The sequence below is a fragment of the Trachemys scripta genome, chromosome 1 (genome assembly GCF_013100865.1).
Source record: "Trachemys scripta elegans isolate TJP31775 chromosome 1, CAS_Tse_1.0, whole genome shotgun sequence".
Lineage (NCBI taxonomy): Eukaryota > Metazoa > Chordata > Testudines > Emydidae > Trachemys > Trachemys scripta.
In genome coordinates this window covers 250,645,460-250,652,877 of record NC_048298.1, presented here as the reverse complement: position 1 = coordinate 250,652,877, position 7,418 = coordinate 250,645,460, and the positions used below count along the sequence as shown (strand labels likewise).

Sequence of the window (7,418 nt, the reverse complement as noted above, 5' to 3'; positions counted from 1 at the left end):
ACAAAAATAGAGACTTCAACTGGAAACACAGAGAATAGTGGTCTGCCTTCTAAACTTGTCTAGACTGTGTGCAGCAATGATGCAAAATAAGCAGTCTGCTCCTATACGCCATGCTATAGGTAAAGCCAGTAAATTAGAAAACAAAGTTAAAATTGTGATGATACTGTTCTGCTCACTGGTAAAAACAAAACCCTTCTTAGAATACTGTGTTGAGTTTTGTTCCCCACTTTGTAACGTGCTGCAGTGCTGTTTGTTACTAAGCTATAGAGTGAAGCAGCAAGGTGACTTCAAGGACTACAAGGCATGAGCTGTAGTATGCAGAAACTAAAACACCTCAGCCTACAGAATATGACTTCACTCATAAGGTAAAGATTCGAGTACATCTTCGGTTATCTAGCCTATACAGCCAGTCAAGACTGGAGAGAAAAGTAATTGAAACAAACAGAATATCTTAAGTGTGTAAATGATATGGCGAATTGGTAATAGCCAGTGCTGGGGGAATAACTGATAAGCAAAATGCAATGCTGTCTGAGATTGTCATTTCTATTCAGGAAAAAAATATTCTAATTATAATGTAGCCACATTTAAAAGTGTTTCATCAAGTATTTTCAAATCCATCAGCATAAGGGCACAGTCTGACAGGCTTATCGTTATACATTTACAAATTTTGACAATCCTGTAAGTCAGGACATATTCTTCTCACCTCCTGTGATTGGCACCACTGTAAATAGCTTGTTGCTCTAGATTAATCTCCTTGTCTGCAAAACATATTGATCCTCCTACCTACATTCAGGCAGCTGGTACTGTGTCCTGGATTCATTTTAGTATGCAGAACATCCTGTAACAGACTGTCAAAATCTCCATAGCTCTCTACACATGTATGTAACTGCAGCACTAGAGTCTATGCACTTCTTGAATTTAAAGGAGTCACATGAGCGCTAAGGGCTCAATCCTGTGAAGTGCTGAACACCCTTTACTCCTATGGCAGTTAAGGGTGCCCAGCATCTTGCAGGATTGAGTCCTTATTAATTACTATGTCATGTCATACTAGAGTTGTAAAAGCAAAATAAGTTAATGTGTAAATGTATAATTTCTGTATAAAATAGACTTCTTGAGCAACTCAGTATTTTTGCTTTGTACTACAAAGAAAAATAGTGTTTTTTGCAAAAAATATTGGGCATAATAAAATGGATGTTGACATAATTTTAACATTAATTTTTCAAAGATAGAAATGCATATTAACTTTTTTACTTGATAAATTCTAATCAACTTTCATGCTTAATGTATATAATAGCAGCAGCTCAAGGCTTTAGCAGCTTTGAGATCTTGGATGGAAGGGACTACACGTGCAAAGTATTATTAAAAAAGTAAAGCATGAGTTTGTAAATGCCTTACAGTTTCATACTAGCCTCTCCCAGAGATTCCCTGCTGGTAGGCATGAATGTACAATACAAGATATATTTGAAATGGAAAATGTCATCAAGGTCACCATTTTCAGATCTCCTCCTGTTTTCCATTGGAAAAGGAACTTTTTTAATTTATTTCCTGAAACCTTAAAGCAATCTCTTTTTTTAAAAAAATGGGCAACTACATGGCAGAGTGAACCAATTAAAATGTCATTATACTGTATATTTCAACCTGGAGGAACCTAAAATGCGTTGCAAATGCAGCAATCACTTTCTCCACCATTGAAAAGCAGCCACTAGTGGGATGCCACTGTTTAAAAGTGTGAAAGCAGCGTAACAGACATCTAGGGCGGGAAATTAAGAATACTATCCCATAACCAGAATGTAGTTACGGATGTTGGGATTTGGCCAGGAGACCAGCGCTAACTTTCTATGTAGTAAAAAGTGCCGTAGGTTCTTTGTAATCACAAGCAGTCAAGATCTCAGCTTTGTACGTATCTCTAACAGGAAATGGGACACCCGCAGTAGTAGAGAGTAGAGCTGGGTGGGAAACAGTCCTTCCGTCCTGTGAAAATGTTTCAAGATTTCTGCTGTCTCTCACCTCCTGAGTCAGTCTCTCTCACAGAATATTTAATTATTTCTAGAAGATGGTACAGCTTCCCCAAGAGAGACAGAAACCTGTCATGGGTTCACAGGGTCTGGTCTACACCCAGGCCTCTAATCTGTCTCCTGGGAGTACCACTTTTTGTGCTGCACCCTAAGGATCCCCACTATTCCACAGAGGCAGGCCTGTGGCCTTTATGGCTTTTAGCTGGGCCTTCAGGCTTCAGCAATCCCTGCCTCTCTCCATGGCTCCCTCATCAAGTCTAGTGGAGCCAGACTCCTGCAGGAAAGTGTTTTTTGTTTGTTTGTTTGTTTCCCCACCCCACCCTTTCAGGGCACAGTGATCTCAGACACCTTTTCAAAACAAGGTAACAATTTAGTAGGCACTTGGCATGCTGAATCTGAAAGTCTTTGGGTTAGCATGATAGAGAGAGGCTAGGATATGGTTCCCATTGATGGTGAAGCCAGGACTTCCGTTCTCTGCTTCCCCGGAGCCTATCCTCATCTTCTCCATCGCCTTTGTGTCTCAGTCCCTAGAGAGCCCCACTGCGTCTGTGTACCCTGCTCTACTTCACACAGACACCAGATACCTTGAGTCTTTGTTCTCCGGACACAGCCATGCTGTGTTCACATACGCAGCTGCTTCTTCAGCAAGGTGTTTATCTTCAGTCATTAGGGTTTCCATTGTCTCTGTAGGGCCTTTCATTCAAATGAGTTGATTCCAACCCAGGCACTCCATTTGGCTCTCTCAGATATGTAGACTGATCTCCTATGTTCCAGGGAGAAAATCAATGATTTACACAGACCCACCCAAGGGATAATGATGCCAAGTGGATAGGTTCAGAGTGATACAGATATTAAAAAAATTCCCACATTCATCATAAGCCATCCCAGAATAGCCATTAGCCTGGTGGTTGTGGTACTCACCTGAGAAGTAGGAGATCCAGGGTCAAGTCCCTGCTCTGAATCAGGCAACACTTGTCTCTTATTCAACCACAAATTCCATGTGGACCTGGTAAATCTCCCCAACAAAAGTTTTATCAAAACTGATATTCCCGTGGAACGTTTTTTGTTTTGACAAATTGGCATTTTTCTGACCAAAAAAGGCATTTTGACAAAAAAAATAATAATCTTGAGCGTCTTGAGTAAAAAAGCCCCTTTGCAACATGCAAAGTTAACACTGAGTCAGAGCAAAGTTCTGCAACATACTCTGGGTTTTCCTTTGAGGTTTTCCTGAGGATCAGGTCCAGTGCTCGTTATCTTGGGCTGTGATCTAATTAGATCTCACCCCATGTTGCTATGTCTATCAGCTTTGTGTTCTGAGATGTATTACAATCTCACTTAGGATCTCAGTAGAATTTTTATAGATCGTAGGTAAGTTCCTCTTGCACAACACTTATCAGTATCATCATGTTTAATATTGTGTTACTGTCTGACAAAAGATCAGGTTGCACTTGTTATAAATGTTTTGCTAGGTACTCATGGTTCCTTGATATTTTGTTTTTGTTTTTAATTGAGATACCTTTTAGCATAACACAGGAGGTACTTGTTCTGCTCTACTTGGTACTGGTGAGGCTTTAGCTGAAGGACTGTGTGCCAGCATTGGGCACCACGCTTTAAGAAAGATATGGACAAACTGGAGATAGTCCAGAAGAGGGAAACAAAAACTATAAAAGGTTTAGAACACCTGAGCTCTGAAGAAAGGTTAAAAAAAAACTAGGCATGTTTAGTCTTGAGAAAAGAAGACTGAGGCGGGACCTGACTACAATCTTCAAATATGTTAAGGGCTGTTATAAAAAGGACTGTGATCAGTTGTTCTTAGGGTGACCCGATCGCAAGAGTGAAATATCAGGACACATTGGGCGAGCGGGGTGGGGGGAGGGGAGAGGACGACAATGACAGACACAGGTGCACAGAGCCATGAGAGAGGGCCCTAGGAAGCTGCGAGAGGGGTTGCATGGCCCCTGCTGCAGCCCGCACCACAAGCCACAGGGCAAGGACACCTATTGAATTCAATGAGAATTTTGCATGTGAATTGATGTACCTAGTTCTGAGATTATAAAGCCAGAAGGGATCCGGTGATCACCTGGTCTTACTGCTTGTATAGCACAGACATAGAACTTTCCCAAAATAATTCCTAGAGGATAGCTTTTAGAAAAAGCTTTTAGAAAAACACCATGACCCTTAGTATATTGTTAATCGTTAATTACTCTCACCATTGAAAAGGTATGCCTTATATCCAGTCTGAATTTGTCCAGCTGCAACTTCCAACCGTTGGCTCATGCTCTACCTTTCTCTGCTAGACTGAAGTGCCCATTATTAACTATTTGTTCCCCATGTAGATACTTACAGTCTATAAACAAGTCACTTCTTAACCTTCTTTTTGTTAAGCTAAATAGATTGAGGGCCTTGAGTCGATCACTATAAGGCATGTTTTATAATCCTTTAATTAGTCTTGTGACTCTTCTCTGAACACTCTCCAATTTATCAATATCCTTCTCAAATTGTGCACACCAGAACTGGACACAGTTTTCCAGCAGTGGTTGCACCAGTGCCAAATACAGAGATAAAATAACCTCTCTACTCCTGCTTGAGATTCCCCTATTTAGGCATCTGGTCACCCTATTTCTGTATGCATTTCCCCAGGTTTTTTTGTAAAAATCAAAACTGAACTGCCCCAGAAATTCTGTCATGTGGAATCATCATGAAACTCGCATGGCTCCAACCCTGCCGATGAACCTTTAGATCCACTGCACAGACTTCTGCCACTTGAGCTAATGGAGTAAGTGATGGCAGAGGCAGTAGGTTGTCATCCTATATGTGCTAGATCAGCTCCATAGGAGGATGAGACACTTTTTGCCACTGGGTTTCACAGATATCTGCTGACAGAAGAGGAACTGTGAAACTTAGGAATCCTGGGTCTATTCCAGGCTCCTGAACGGAGTGGTCTCTAGTAGTCAAAGACCCTTCTTCCCCGTCCCCTCCAGTCTATGTCCATCCTATTGCTGTCTAACCAGCCCCAGCTCCTCATTTGATTTCAACTGCCCCCCACTACCACTCTGGATTCCTTGTCCCAGTTTCCTGGTCCTGTCTCACTCTCTTCTTTCCCCACCCCATCCCTCAGATGAGATGTTCGTTCCAGACTGGCAAAATTATAAGGCTTCCCAACATTTCAACACTTCCCATTCTAAATTTTCGGTTGCTTAACTATAGGCTAGCTCTGCCTACAACAAAGCATATTCAGAACCTCTGATTAAAGGGATTATAAGTGTAGCAACCTCCATCATAGCTAGTCACCAAAGATTGAACCCGAGCCATCCAGACTTAAAAGCATGAGCTTCTACTACTTGAGTTCAAGATATAACTCCCTTAGCTGGTAGCTATACAGTTATCCTCTAAAAATCCACCAGAGGAGGGCACAAAACACATGTTGGACAGTGAATTACAAAAGTGCCAAATATTATTATTAGACCTGCAATACTTTTCACAATGAACATCAGCGGGGGATAAACTGGGAGTTTAAGAATATTTGGAAAACAATTTTAGAATAACATTCAGTGCTGTGGTTTAAAAGGAAAAAAAACTGTTAAAACTCATAACTTAGCAGTATTCAGTGTTTGAAAAAAAACAACTTCTAGGAGTTATGGGATACAAGTTAAGAATGTTGAAACAGGAAGATGTTATGCTTAGTTACCACTTGGGCACGGTGGCATGCTATGTAATACTTGCAAGATTTCACTGTAATGTTTTACAATATATAGCAGTGCAATGCTGATTCCATTGATATTGTTGAACAATTCATGCTGATTTTATTTCAGCCCACATCTTAATAGTTTTGAATACTATAGATCACAATTTTCAGCTCAGTTGGTCTGAACATGCAGAGCTTTAAAACTGCTATGCTCTAAACTGTATATTAACTACAATTTTATAAACCTGCATGTCCGAGAACTGTGTGCCACTACTACTAGACAGAGGCACAAGGCAATTCAGTGTGAATCACAGAAATGTAGGACTGGAAGAGACATCAACAGGTCATCTAGTCAAACCCCTGCACTGAGGCAGGACTGAGTAATAACAACACTAGACCATCCTTGACAGGTGTTTGTCTAACCTCTTAAAAAACTCCGACAACTGCTATTCCATAACCTCTCTAGGTAATTTGTCCAGTGCTTAACTACCTTTACAGTTAGGAAGTTTTTTCCTAATGTCTAACCTAAATCTCCCTTGCTACAATTTAAGCCCATTGCTTCTTTTTCCTGCATGTCCTGAGTGGGACGGGGGTAGGTCCAGGCAGTGGGATTGGGGGGGCGGGGAGGGAGGTCGAGGAAGTCAAGGAAGTCAGTGGGTGTGGGGGGATGGACCAGGGGAATCAGGGTGGAGGAACTGAGGGGGACAGGACTGGGACTGGGGGAGTTGGGGGGGGCCTAAAGGGGATGGGACAGGACTGGGATGGGGGGAGTAGGGTAGGGGCTGAGGGGATCATAAATGGGACAGGGTAGAGAGAGCTGTGTAGAGTGGGGTGGGACAGGGGAGACAATGGGGCTGGGCTGGGGAGGATTGGGGAGAGGGACAGGGTCTGGAGGGGATGAGACAGAGGGGAGCAGGACTGGAATGGGGGGGAAGTTGAGGGGGTGGGACAGCAGGGGGAGCGATGGGGGTGGGATGACGGGAGAGACTGAAGAAGAGATTTGGGGTAGGGCAAGGCTGAGGGCAGTGGATTGGAGGGAGCAGGGGGACTGTGGGGGAGGCTGTTGGAACGGGAGCAGGGTGGGGGCTGAGGGCAGTGGGTCGGGTCTACACTGGCACCTCTCAGCATTGCTGTGCCGGATGGCAGACCTGCGCCAGCGCTACCCTGGCAATGGAAGAGTCCTCAGTGGAAATGCAGATTTCATGACACAGACCTTCCTTGTCACTTCAAACCTGGCGCTGCTCTGGTCAGTCGCTAGGCTCTTGTCACTTTCAAACCCATGCAGGGTATCTGGCTCTTTTTCAGTTCTCAGGTTAAGAAAAGCTTCTGCATTTTGTGAGGGCTTCAGCATTCACTTTCCTACTTGACAAACTGTCTGCCTGACACATTGCTCCCAGGGCATTCATCTTTATTCATTATCGGCAGGGCCATCAGATTAACGAGCAACACAGGGGGAAGGAACACAATGGTGTCAAGGATTTTTAATTTTTCAAACCACTTTGGCCCCAACAGGGATAACAGCAAATCTGGACAGAGCAGATGGGTGTCAGAATGGGTTTGGGTATTTATTTATTTATTTTTTAAAGTGAAAATGTTTGGGTCTGAGCAAAGGCTGCAAACTTCCCTTTGGAAACCTCTGCTGATCTTTTGCCCCAGGGGCTAACGACAGCCTGGAATCCGGGACAGATTTCCACATCCATGCAGGGTGAGATGATCGC

At 43.1% G+C, this 7,418-nt stretch overlaps 1 long non-coding RNA gene across 2 annotated transcripts in view; it reads left to right on the top strand.

The window, feature by feature from the left end:
* The first annotated feature begins 262 nt into the window (after window positions 1-262).
* The window catches only part of LOC117871423, a 54,613-nt gene continuing 47,457 nt past the window's right edge, over window positions 263-7,418 (top strand). For both annotated transcript variants that reach the window (XR_004644233.1, XR_004644230.1), the window contains exon 1: window positions 263-365. This is a non-coding gene — a long non-coding RNA (uncharacterized LOC117871423). The remainder of the gene's footprint in view (window positions 366-7,418) is intronic.